Source organism: Muntiacus reevesi, chromosome 3 (genome assembly GCF_963930625.1).
Source record: "Muntiacus reevesi chromosome 3, mMunRee1.1, whole genome shotgun sequence".
NCBI classification, from domain to species: Eukaryota; Metazoa; Chordata; class Mammalia; order Artiodactyla; family Cervidae; genus Muntiacus; species Muntiacus reevesi.
Window position 1 is genome coordinate 103,013,199 of NC_089251.1, and position 13,383 is coordinate 103,026,581.

At 55.5% G+C, this 13,383-nt stretch overlaps 1 protein-coding gene across 11 annotated transcripts in view; it reads left to right on the top strand.

Moving 5' to 3' along the window:
* Nucleotides 1-674: 674 nt before the first annotated feature.
* The window catches only part of ARHGEF10L (Rho guanine nucleotide exchange factor 10 like), a 153,619-nt gene continuing 140,910 nt past the window's right edge, over nucleotides 675-13,383 (top strand). For 10 of the 11 annotated variants that reach the window (XM_065929911.1, XM_065929918.1, XM_065929916.1 and 7 more), the window contains exon 1: nucleotides 8,614-8,746. The gene's annotated coding sequence lies outside the window, so the exon portion shown is untranslated. Of the gene's footprint in view, nucleotides 953-8,613; nucleotides 8,747-13,383 lie in introns of those variants that run through there. The other variant, XM_065929912.1, reaches the window with a different exon arrangement.

The window sequence follows — 13,383 nt, forward strand, 5'->3', positions numbered from 1 at the left end:
AACTCCTGCCTGCAGCTTCTGTTGCGTTGCTAATGGGAGTTTATGTGAAGGACACAGCGGGATAAGGGCCCATTGTTCCGAGTGGGGACGGTTTTATGACTCTTAGAAAGCGTCTTTCATCTGGGAAACCAGGGAGCGTATGGAACCTCCCAGCCCTGGGCGGTGAAACTGGGGGATGCTGAAGGCTTCTGGGGCCGGTGCCAGGCCACAACCACGGTCGGGGCCTCCTGCTGGCGCGTCACGGCGGCCCTGCCTGCTTTTGCCCAGGCCCGGGACCATCTCTCCTGGAGACCTGCTCTCTGGTCCCTGGTCTGCAGGCTGGTCTGCTCGGCAAGGCCGGAGGCTCACGGGTCTGCGGGGCTCCCTCTCTGCTCCCTCCATCAGCGGCCGGTGCCACAGCCTCTTCATCCTTACGGCAGCTTCTAGAATAGGCCTTGGACTCTGCCTGCTGTCAGCTGACCGGCAACTCTCCCTGCCTGGGAGGCTCGCCTGGCACCCTGAGCCCTGGGTAGGGGCAGTAACCTGATGCCAGGAAGCACAGACCTTGTCTCTCTGTCCTTTCTGACTACTGGGCTGGGGCCAAGCAGAGAAACCCAGCCTCCCCTGGCTCAGCAGACAGCCCCAAGCGCTCTGCCTACTTCTCCCCTGCGGAGGCTGCAGATACCATGGCGAGTGGATGAGGCTGGCTGCCTAGCTTAGAGCGGGCAGGCACACGGGGTCTCTGGGGTCTGGACTGATGGGCAGAGGGTCTTTATGTGTTTGTAGGTGCCTGTGATGGCCCAGGCCGGCACTTCCCCCTGTGTCTTTTCCCTTTTGGGCGATGAAGAAAGGCTAGAGCAGGATGTTTAGATATGCAAATGGTCCCAGAATCCCTGCTCATTCTGCAGCAAGACAGTGGCCATAGGCAGTGGGCACCAGCCTCCTCTTATGACTGGACTAAAAATCCACTCAGGTAAGTGCAAGTGAAGTGTGTGTGTGGGGTCTCTGTAATGACCCAGCAGTCCCTCAGATGGACATTCAAGGCTAGGACAGAATATCACTGTGCCTCAGTTTCCTCATCTGTAAGCCAGGGATAAAAGTACCTGCTTTATACGGCTGCTGTGAGGATGAAATGAGTTAACACATGTTAAGCAGCTAAACAGAGACCAGCAGAGAGTGTTGTGGACGTTTGCTGGGACTGTTGCTACTGTTTCTGCTAAGGCTACATGATCTGTGTCTCCGTCTTTTTCTCCAACTTTCCTTTTCCTTTTCCTTTTTTGGCTTTTCTATGGCGTTTCTGGGCTCCCAGAACCTCAGCTTGAGCTTGGCTGTGGTTTGCGGCAGCGTGAATGCCGGCCCCGGCTCTGCCCCGTCCTTCAAGCTCTGCCCCGTGGTCATTTGGCTGACTCGGTCTCTCAGCTTTCCAGTCGGGAATTCCTGGCTGAAATGAGCTGATTGGCCCAGTCTGGGTCAGCTGTTGACCCTTGGTCCAATCGGGTGCTCTGGGAAGGAGTGGGCTGTCCCGGCACATGGATGTCCACGTGTCCTGCCACATCGAATCCAGCCTCTTCAGAGGCTGAGTTGTAAATTTTTATGGGAGTTGTAAATGTTTGGCAGGAATACCATGAACTGACGCTGTGTTTCTTTCACTGAATCACGTCAGGAGCCTCATGACGTCCAAATGTCCCCAGACTGGTCATGTTAACCCAATCTGACCGCGGGGTGAGGAGGTGTCTGCCAGCTTCTCAATCGTAACGTTGCTCCTTCCCCTTTGCAGTTAACAAGTATTTCGTGGGAAAGTACTGAGTGTACAAATAACATTCCCAGCTTTCGATTCATTCATTCACTTATTACATCAGTGTGGACTCTTGGCTTCCTATTGCATTTAGTAGAATATGAATCCCTACAGTCATTACTTGTTGCCATGCCCAAACTGCCCTTAGTTTGGCTAGTGGAGGTCCGTCTAGTCAAGGCTGTGGTTTTTCCAGTGTGAGAGCTGGACCATAAAGAAGGCTGAGCGCCGAAGAATTGGTGCTTTTGAGCTGTGGTGCTGGAGAAGACTCTTGAGAGTCCTTTGGACTGCAAGGAGATCCAACCAGCCCATCCCAGAGGAAATCAGTCCTGAATATTCATTGGAAGGACTGACGCTGAAGCTGAAACTACAATACTTTGGCCACCTGATACAAAGAGCTGACTCGTTGGAAAAATCTCTGATGCTAGCAAAGTTTGAAGGCAGGAGGAAAAGGGGATGACAGAGGATGAGATGATTGGATGGCATTACCGACTTGATGGACATGAGTTTGAGTAAACTCTGAGAGTTGGTGATGGACAGGGAAGCCTGGCGTGCTTCGGTTCATGGGATGCAAAGAGTCGGACACGACTGAGAGACTGAACTGAACTGACTGAATGGAACTCAGCTAGTGGAAGCCTCTTTTGAGTTGGTTTCTGTGTCCTTTTGCTGTGTTTCCATGACTTGTTGAGCAATTTATTAATTTCTGGCCCAAAAATATGTTTCAGGCATAGCTTCTTCTTCCCCTGGAATCAGTCATCTTTCCAAGGAGCTTTGGTCTCTTTTAGCAGAGAGTGGTATTTAGAATCCATGATCTGGCTGCAAAATTTGTTCATTGTGACGGGGTATCCCTGCTCCCAGGCCCTTGCAGAGGACAGAGCTCTGAACTCACACCAAAATCTCCAATTCCAATCTAACACCACAGAATTCATTCTACTTTTCTCCCTTTTCATATTTGTCATTCCTTTAAACAGGGTTTGAAGTTTGAAATCTTGACTGCCACTATACTAGGCTATCTTTTATCTCTCATCAAAAATACCTTATGATATATAAGTATGTTTATGATACTGTGGTATCAAATAGCATATGTATCTAATTCTGTCAGTGAGATGTTGAAAAATCTGTTATACTATGTTAGATTGATCCTTCAAAATCCTATGGGATTCAGTTCAATTCAGTTCAGTCACTCAGTCGTGTCCGACTCTTTACAACCCCATGGACTGCAGCATGCCAGGCTTCCCTGTCCTTCACCAACCCCTGAAGCTTACTCAAACTCACGTCCATCAAGTCAGTGATGCCATCCAACCATCTCATCCTCTGGCATCCCCTTCTTCTCCTGCCTTCAATCTTTCCCAGCATCAGGGACTTTTCCAGCGAGTCAGTTCTTTGCATCAGGTGGCCAAAGTATTGAAGTTTCAGCTTCAGTATCAGTCCTTCCAACGAATATTCAGGACTGATTTCCTTTAGGATGGACTGGTTGGATCTTCTTGCAGTCCAAGGGCCTCTCAAAAGTCTTCTCCAACACCACAGTTCAAAAGCATCAATTCTTCTGTACTCAGCTTCCTTTATAGTCCAAATCTCACATCCATACATGACCACTGGAAAAACCATAGCCTTGACTAGACGGACCTTTGTTGGCAAAGTAATGTCTCTGCTTTGTAATATGCTGTCTAGGTTGGTCATAGCTTTTCTTCCAAGGAGCAAGCGTCTTTTAATTTCAAGGCTGCAGTTGCCATTTGCAGTGATTTTGGAGAAGAAGACTGTTTCCATTGTTTCCCCATCTATTTGCCATGAAGTGATGGGATTGGATGCCATGATCTTAGTTTTCTGAATGTTGAGTTTTAAGCCAACTTTTTCACTCTCCTCTTTCACTTTAATCAAGAGGCTCTTTAATTCCTTTTTGCTTTCTGCCACAAGGGTGATGTTATCTGCATATCTGAGGTTATTGATATTTCTCCCAGCAATCTTGATTCCAGCTGTTGCTTCATCCAGCCTGGCATTTTGCATGATGTACTCTGCATGTAAGTTATATGAGTAGTGTGACAATATACAGCCTTGATATACTCCTTTCTCTATTTGGAACCCACCTCTTCCATGTCCAGTTCTAACTGTTGCTTCTTGACCTGCATACAGATTTCTAAGGAGGCAGGTCAGGTGGTCTGGAATTCCCATCTCTTTAAGAATTTTTCCCCCCATTTCTTTAAGATAGAAGGAACAAAAGGATTATCGTGTTTTACAGGCACTGGGACTGAGGAAGAGGCTGAGGGTCCTATGGCGAGTGTGGGGGGCAGCGTCCCGCACTGTCTGTGTCCAGCCCCCTGGACGTGGGTGTCCATCACCCCCAGTAGTTGTTTTGGGAGAACTTTGAGACTACATCCCTAAGAAAAAGAGCTGCTCAAACTGTCCTCTCCCTTACACCAAGGGCCATAAAGTGGTAGCTCAGAAAAGTCGTTTCCTTCTCTACCTGAGACCCCGGAACCACCTCCAGCTGTGGCTATGCCTTTGACTTCAGCGTGCGTGCTAAGTCGCTTCAGTCGTGTCTGACTCTTCACGACCCCATGACTGTAGCCCACCAGGCTCCTCTGCCCTTGGGATTCTCCAGGAAAGAATACTGGAGTGGGTTGCCATGCCCTCTTGCAGGGGATCTTCCCGACCCAGGGATAGAAGTGGCCTCTCTTACATCTCCTGCACTGGCAGGCGGGTTCTTTACCACTAGCGCCACCTGGGAAGTCCAACCTCAGGTTGTTTCCCCACAAACGCAGGTCTTGCCTTGTAAGGAACCTAGAAGGCAGTGAGGGGACGGCTCAGTGCATCCCAGCTCCCTTCAAAATGCCTGTCCTATTGGACAGGGACAGCAGTGTTCTGGAAAGAGGTTTCATTTTCGTAAGACAGACCCCATCGTCCTCATTCATAATCAAAATGTGATCCGGCATCTCTTAGAGAAGAGTCTGTTTGTGATTGGTTTGATGACACGGGAAATAAAAGCTAGTTGCTTTATGCACATTTTCCATTTATACTGCCTGGGCAAGGGTGGTATAGGCTTGGGAAGTCCACTTTCCCATCCACCCACTTCTTTTCTGATCTGCTACAGGCTGGGCTGATGGCAGTGGGGCTGGGCTGGGAGGCGGAGGCGGGAGCCCTGGTTCTCATCCTCGCTTGGTCATCAGTCTGCTGAGCGACCGTGGCCAGGTCGCTGAGCTTCTCTGGCCAACAGGAGACACCACTGTGCCCTGGGCCTCCCCCCTTCCCCGCTCCCCCTGGAGCCCAGGAGGAGCAATCCCAGTCCCGCCCAGACGTGGCATTCATGACGAAGCTTACACAATAGATCCTGCACCATCAGAATGCTCGGCGAGTGTGAAATTCTGGTTAATTGAATGTTCTGGGACGTGGAAACAGTCCCAGAAATCCTTTGTGTTCCTTTTGTGGCTGTTGAGAGTCATTCGCTCATCTATTTAGCAAATATTTATCTCATGCTTCTGCGCCATCGGGCTCTGTCCCAGGTGTTGGGGATTCCAGCGTGAGTGAGACAGCAGAGTCCCTGCTTCCGAGCACTCACGGGCCAGGGGAGGACGTGGGGGCAAATCCCGCACAAAAGGCTGAAGGAGGGTGAGGGGGAGGCTGTAGGGCGCTATGTGAGCCCAGGAGCCCCGTCTCGGGGGACTGGAGAACAGATCCTTGAGAAGGTGTGATCGACGTGGCGAGCATCCGAAAGCCACACTGTCTTGGAGGGGAGGGGCGGTGTGGAGCAGTGACGGCATTCCAGGCAGAAGGAACAAAGGCAAAGGCCAGTGAAATGCCTGGCACCTTCGTTTATGTGTGTGGCACTCGGCGTGTGAAGTCGGGCCGGTGAGAGAGAAGGGGTGCGTTTGTGTCAGAGCAGAATGACAAGGACAGCGAGAACGCAGGAGAACTGGCCTGGCCTGTGCCTCACTCGTGGCTCAGCTGGTAGAGAATCTGCCTGCAGTGCAGACCCAGGTTCAGTCCCTGGGTCGGGAAGATCCCCTGGAGAAGGAAATGGCAACCCACTCCAGTATCCTTGCCTGGAAAATTCCATGGACAGAGAAGCCTGGTGGGCTGCAGTCCAGGGGGTCGCAAAGAGTTGGACACAGCTGAGCGACTACTTCTGGGGCCTGGCCTGGCCTAGAAGGTGAGGGCCGCGGGCTCATTTATTCTCGAGTATGTGTTTCCATGATGTGATTTTCTTCTCAGTAGAATGAAGAGAGAAAATGAAATGAAAACACTCATTCACAGAGGGGGTCAAGGTCAAATGGGTGACGCAGGGCTCGGAGGGATGGTGACAAGTGGAAGGACACAGCTCTTTCTACGGCCCCGGTCCTTTGGGGCCGACAGAGTGTGGCCCGGGGAGCCGGGCATCAGCAGATCTTCAGATGTGTTAACAGAAGCCAGCGATTCGGCAACTTACGGGAAATCTATCAACTGTTAAATGTTGGGAGCTAATTAACAACAATTACAAAATCACTGTGGGCAAAACAAAATGCTTCTGTAGGCTCCATTTGTTGTACGACCTGGTAGACTGCAATGCTGGCTCCAGAGGGGTCTACTGCTAAGGGCCTGAGGGTGCTCACTTGGGGTGCTTCTAACCTCTGCCGGGTTTTGGAGACACAATGGGAGCCTGAGGTATGGCCTCCACCTCCAAGCTTGGATCATAGCTTCCCTCAAGACAGTTCAACTGCCTCGGAGACAGTTCAAGTCAGTACCTGCCCAGAATCAACTAAGAGAAACAGAAGTGCTAGCAGAAGCAACTGACCGAAGGGCGAAGCTGCAGAGCTCAGTGGGGGAGGAGGTTGGGGAACAGGGGCCATGTGCAGAGGCGTCCTGGAGATGCCGGGCCTTCTGTTGGATCTGGGAAGAGGGTCGGCTTCAGTGCAGCCAAACAGGGGGACAGGTGTTCCAGACCAGAGGACTCAAGAGGGCTCAGAACCAGGAGGGAAACAAGCCAGCCGGGGAGGGGGTGGAATAGGTCTGAACGGCTGTGGATGCAGGTCCGGGGGCTTGTACTGGCTCTTTCTGTGCCAGCAGAATCCGAATGTCTAAATTCTGGTCCAGGGCTTAATGCCATGAGCTCTGAGGTCATCTGAAGATGTTCTTGCTGCTTTTCTGGCATCCTGGAAACCTTCCTCCATTGTTTATTTGTCCCTGGAATGGATGACCCAGAAGTGCGGGGGCCTTGCCTGTTTCACTCCGTGATGTCTCCTGTGTGCCTAGAATGATGTCTGGAAACATAACAGTGTTAGTTGCTCAGTCGTGTCCAACTCTTTGCAACCTCATGGACTGCAGCCCGCCAGGCTCCTCTGTCCATGGGATTCTCCAGGCAAGAATACTGGTGTGGGTTGCCATTCCCTCCTCCAGGGGATCTTCCTGACCCAGGGTCTCCTGCATCTCAGGTGGATTCCTTACCATCTGACCTACCGGGGAAGCCCGGAACATAGTAAGTGCTCAGCAAATATTAACTGGCTACACACTCTGAGCCCAGTGTTGCCCTGGGCCTGGGGGGTTAGGATGACTCTGTGAACAACTCTTAAGCGAGCTCTATGAGGTTTATGTTCTCGTGTGGAGATGGACAATAAACAAGCAACCCCAACAATGAGTAAGATGATTTCAGAGAGCACGGACTGGTGTGGCTTGTCTTGCTGGACTGCGGAGGCCTGTGTTCCGTGCCTCCTCCTTGGTGAGGGGGCAGGGCCGCCGTCTCTCTGGTTCCTTGTTTCATTCCTAGCCCCTAAGACTGGTGCCTGCCAAACAGGGGGTAGTTAAAAGAAAAAAAAAATGGTGTTGTTTTTTTTTTTTTCCTGGTTGTTTGAATGAATAAATACAGGCCAACACAGACTCCAGCCAGCATAACACCTGTGCCCTTTGGAGGCTGCAGAATTCATCATTATCAACCTGAGTAATTGCTGATAAGCCTGAGTGTGAATTTCTTTGTAAATAGGGAGGTAGTGGGGCAGTGTTTAACAACAACAGGGATAATCTTAATTAATGGCCTGATAACTGTAATTAATTGCATCATATCCGGAGGCCTCTTTGGATTTCTGAGAAGGAGTAACTAGTGTTTGGCAGCTTTGGGAGCTAGAAGGGAGGGGTTTGCTAGGATCTCGGGTCAACCACTTCCTTGCTGGGTGGGCTTTGCCAAGTCACAGCTCTGAGCCCCCGTTTTCTCATCAGGAAAATGGAGCCACATGGCAGGCTGGCTGCTAAGCTCAGAGCCCTCAGCGCCTGCAGCTGCCAGTGCTGTGGTTCTGAGGCTGTCATCAGAAGCCAGCTTGCAGGGCTGATCGGAGCCCTAAGGAGGCCCCTCTGCGGCAGAGACAGGCTGGGGGCATCGCAGGTCTGACTCTTCCTCTGGGGCCAACCCAGGCATCCTCACCCCTCTGGGGAGAGCCGAGGGCAGACTTCTGGAAGGAGGAGCAAGAACGGGCCCGCGAGCCCTCCTGGGCGGCTGGGAGGGCGAGGGGACGCGCGGCGGGCGGTGGCGTGGGGGCCCCGTGTGACCGGGGGTCTCCGTGGCTCCGTTTCCTCCCGGGGTGGGGCGGGGGCGGGAGGGCTCCGAGCCGCTGGGCCCGGGGGAGCTCGGGGGCGGCTCCGGGCCTCCGGGTCCCGGGGGTGCTCGGGGGCGGCTCCGGGCCTCCGGGTCCCGGGGGAGCTCGGGGGCGGCTTCGGGCCTCCGGGGCCTGGGGGAGCTCGGGGGCGGCTCCGGGCCTCCGGACCCCGCGCGCGCGCAGCCGCCCGGCCCGCAGGGGTTAAGCGGTGACCTCAGCCGAGGCCGGGCGGGGGCCGGGGCGGCGCCGTGCGCGCGGGGCGGTGGCGGGGGAGCCGGGCGGCGTGACCTCGCGGCTGCCGGCGGCGGCCAGCGGCGGCGCGGGGCGGGGCCGGCCCGGCCATGGGCGCCCGCGGCCGCCGGGCAGCTGAGGCGCGGCCGCCGGCGCCTTTGTGAGCGGCGCGGACAACAAAGGCCGAGCGGTGAGTGCGGCCCGCGGCGCGCGGGGGGCTCGGCGGTCCCGAGACCCCGGCCGGGCGCCCCGCGGGCATCCCCGCGCCAGCCCGGGTCCCCGGTTCTGGGGGAGCCGCCCCCGAGTGTCCGGGTGTGTCCCTGGGGGAGGCTCCCGGAGCCGCGTCTTCTCTGCGCGTAGGTCAGCCCTGTGTCCGGGAGTGTGCGCCCCCACGGCCGGCGCTGTGTTCCTCGGCGTCCCCCGTGTGGCCTTTGTGCATCAGCGTGTGCGTGTGTGTGTGAGCGTGTACGTGTCTGTGTGCGTGTGTGTGTGAGCGTGTGCGTGCGTGTGTGCGTGTGTGTGCGTGTGTGTGTCTGTGTGTGTGTGAGTGTGTGTGTGAGCGTGTGCGTGTGTGTGAGCATGTGTGTGAGTGTGTGCGTGTGTGTCTGTGTGTGGGGCAGGCTCTGTGCAGGCAGCTCGGGAATCCTCGCTGCCACCCCGCGCTTCCTTCTCTCTCTTGTCTCCCGCGCGGGCCTCTAGGTCCTGCAGTCCCTGTGGTTCAGCTCCCCCGCTCTGACCTGGGGTCCCCGAGATGAGGCGGGGTCAGGGAGCGCTCTTGTTTCTGCCCTGGGCCGGCCTCTCCCACCCTGGAGCCCTGCCCGGAGGTGGAGCAGGGCGGCCTCCTGGAGGAGCAGAGTGTGGGAGGCGGGCAAGAACGCCGGGCTGGGGAGGCCACGGCCACAGAGCGCAGTCGGGCCTGGCCTCTGCTGGAGGCAGAAGACGTGTGTCCAGGGCGGGCCCAGGGAACACGAGGACCAGCCTCCCGGGCCCCCCACTCCCGGGCCAGTCCTCAGAGGGAGGCCGCCTCTGACCTAGCGGAGCCAGGGGGCAGTGCTTCCTCCCTGTCCCAGGCGGGGACCCTGGGCAAGGGGTCTGGAGGCCCCCTTCAGCCTGGGAGCCCGAGGACCCTGCCTCGGGCCACGCAGGGGCTGGCGGGGAGGGGTCTCTGGCGCTGAGGCTGGCTCAGAGCCCTCGGCCCTGCCCCGGGCTTCCGTCGGGGGCGTCCCGCCCCTCTCCGCTGCAGCCCCTCCGCTACCCCCCAGACGCCAGGACAGAGGACAGGCCGCGCGGCTCACTGAGCCTCAGCCCTTCCCCGCGGGCCCCGCCGCGGCGTTTCCCCATCCCTCTGTCTGTCCTCCCAGCACGGTGCCCCGGAGCGTCCGGGCTCCGGGGACGTAAACCACACAGGAGGGCCCGGTCTGGGAACCTCCAGGCCCCCTGTGACTCGGTGAAACCTCTGAGGGGGCTCCAAACCCTCCCCCCAGCATGCGAGGCCTCAGGGGGCAGCGTCTTCTCACTCTGCTGCCCCTCCGGCCTCCCCATCAGGGCTCCCGGCTCCTTGCTCTTCCGTCAGAGGGCCTCTGCCCCCGCGGTCCCCTCTCTCCGGAAGGCTGGCCCGCGCTCCCCCTCGTCTCGCGTGTCCCCAGACGCCCCTTGGTTTCTCTTGCCCTGATGGAGGCGTGAGTGTCACTTTCCACCGGCCGCCTAGTCTGATGGGCTCCCCGGGGTGACCCGTCCTCAGCAGCCTGTGCCTGGCCCCGGGCAGTCGTGTGCTGGAGTCAGTTTGTACCAAAGTGAGAGCTGATTGCTAAATTTTAGGCGTTTTGTGAGCTGGGCTTCTAACATGCAAGTTTACTGTATATAGTAAACTGGCTATAGTGTACAAATTTATACTTAAATAAATTACACTGGAAACAGGGGTAATAAATACTCAAACATAGTACTTCCTCCTTTTCCAGTTTCTCACTATTGCCTCTCTCTTTGTGGTTATTTGTATCTTTTGTATGTATATATGTTTCTCTCTCTCTCTATATATATATACACACACACATATATGCACATATGCAAATGTCCCTCAACTTGTGACGGGTCCTGATAAACCCGTCGTCTGTTTAAAATCGAAGTCGAGGGAATTCTCTGGTGAGCCAGTGATTAGGACTTGGCGCTTTCACTGCCAGGGCCCAGGTTCCACTCCTGGTCAGGGAACTAGGATCCTACAAGCCACATGGTGTGGCTAATAAAGAAATAAAATGTTAAAAAAGAGAATATCATAAGTCAAAAATGCATTTAATACACCTAACCTACATTATAGCTTAGCCTCACCTACCTTAAACGGGCTCAGAACACTCCCATTAGCCTATAGTTGGGCAAAATCATCTAACACGAAGCCTGTTTATATAATAGAGTGTTGACTGTCTCATGCAGTTTATCGAACACTGGACAGAAAGTGAAATGCAGAGTGGCTGTCTGGGTGCAGAGTGGTGGTGAGCGGCTGCGGGTCTGGCTGGGAGTGGAGGCGGGCTGCCCTGCCCTGCATCGTGAGAGAGTGTTGTCCTGCACACACCGCCAGCCTGGGAAAAGATCCAGACTCAGATTTCCAAGTGCAGTTTCCACCGAACGCGTATTGCCTTCACACCGTTGTGAGACTGAAAAATTGTAAATGGGGCCTTCGTCAGTGGGGGCCGTACTGTCCACCTAGCCGCTGCCTCCCGTCTCCTCCCAGCTCTGGGTTCAGTGGCTCGCCTTGTAGCTGGAACTTGGCCACAGTGGGAGCATTGGGTGCAGGAGTAAGGAATCCGCCTGGCAATGCAGGAGACGCAGGACACCCGGGCTCGCTCTCTGGGTCCGGAAGATCCCCCGGAGTAGGAAATGGCAACCCACTCCAGCGTTCTTGCCTGGAGAATTTAGGCGAAGAGTCGGACACGACCGGGCGACTGAGCACACGAGAGTGTTTACAGCAGGGAAACCGGGAAACGCTGAAAATCAAGCCACCCCCGCTTCCCCCGCCAGAGAACCAGTGGTTAGACGTCCCCTCGCACGCCGTGGGCATCTGGCAGTGGGCTCCCCAGGCACCGCCCCTCCCTGGAGCTGGCATTCTGACGTGACGACCCTCCAGGGCCCTCACAGGAGCAGAGTGAGTGTGGCAGCTCGCCCCGGGGCGGGGTCGGCTGGGATGGCAGGGTGACACTGAAGAAGTGGCCCTCAGGTGAGCTCTGCCCTTCAGACACTGCGCGCTTACCTTCCCAGGCACGTGGGATACGGATACGTTTCAGTTAATTGAGAGCCTGCTTGGCCCCTGATGGGAAAACCACACTCAAGATGGCCCAGGTATCTGGGAGGCCAAGTGGCAGGCGTGCCCGAGGAGAGGCCGTAGCCAAGCTGAATAGCTCGGGGCTGGTGAAGGTGTCGTGGCTGGGATGCGGGTGGCTGGCGCTGCCTGGGGCTGGCTTCGGCAGCAGTGGGCAGGACGCATCCGTGTGGAGTCAGGGGCAGAGCAGACTCGGACTGTCGAATGGGCAGGCTGTAGGTCCCGGACAGTCTGAGAGGCCTGGCTGGGAGAGGGGTGTGTGCTCAGGTACATCCAGGAGGGTGTGCAGAGTGCGGCAGTAGACTGGGTGGGGAGAGGCCGGGGTCTGGGAGGAGGGAACAGCCAAGGCTCAGAGGTGTGAGCTATCGGAAGCCTAGTGAGCTGGGAGTCGGCGAGCTGGGAGTCAGCGAGCTGGGAGCCTGCAGGGCTTGCGACAGAACAGGGCAAGTCCTGAAACCTCCTCACGTCTGAGCGCCCAGCATCATCTGGGTACCTTCAGAGGAATCCTGCCACACCTCTTCTTCCGGAGCATCCACTCTGTGGGTCACCCGCTCCCTTCAAAATCTTTAATTTGGGGGCACTTTCTTGTTACCCCCTAAACCTGCCGCTGCGCCAGCACCAGCATCTGTGGCTGGTGGACTCTTAAAAAAAATATTTCTGCTTTAATAGGAGGCCCAAAAAAGAATTGGGAAGGTGTGTCTGCTTCCTTCTGTTCACCCCAAAGATGAAAGTCACGGTTATTTAGGTTATTCAGTGCCTTTTCTTTCTTTCCTTTTGGTGTCAGCGTGTGGCACGTGGGGTCTCATTCATAGTGCCCTGGCCAGGGGTTGGACCCAGGCCCCCTGCGTGGGGAGCCCAGAGTCTTCACCCCTGGACCACCAGGCAAGCCCTGGTTATTCGGCGCTTTGGATCACCTCTGCTGCTCCTGCCCTTCGTTTAGCAGATAATTAGGAGCTTGTTTCTTAAAGACAACTCATGCTTATATTTTATGGAAGACATTTTTCATGCATCGGTTCATTTAACTACCATACTGATCTTTCAGGTGGGGACTATTATCCCATCTTATAGATGAGGAAGTGTGTTAAGTCGCTCAGTCACGTCTGACTCTTTGCAACCCCGTGGACTGTAGCCTGTCAGGCTCCTCTGTCCATGGGATTTTTCAGGCCAGAATACTGGTAGTCATTCCCTCCTCCAGGGGATCCGCCCACCCAGGGACCAAACCCAAGTCTCCTACGTTGCAGATTCTTTACCATCTGAGCCACCGGGGGAGCGCCACAGACGAGGAAACGGAGTCTTGAGAGGTTGGGTGACTTTCCCAGGGCCACAGCGTGAGTGGCAGGATTCAAACCAAGGAGCTCTTCCTACAGTCCCGCTCTGTTCCGTTTCCCTTCTCCCGTGGAGGAAGGGAGGGAGCGAAGACTGACACCTCTGGCCTCTCGCATCCCTGCCCTTCACTGGAAGGGGATGTGTGTCTTCTCACCCACATAGCTGTGGTCATCGCCCTGTAGTTTAGGGTCAAG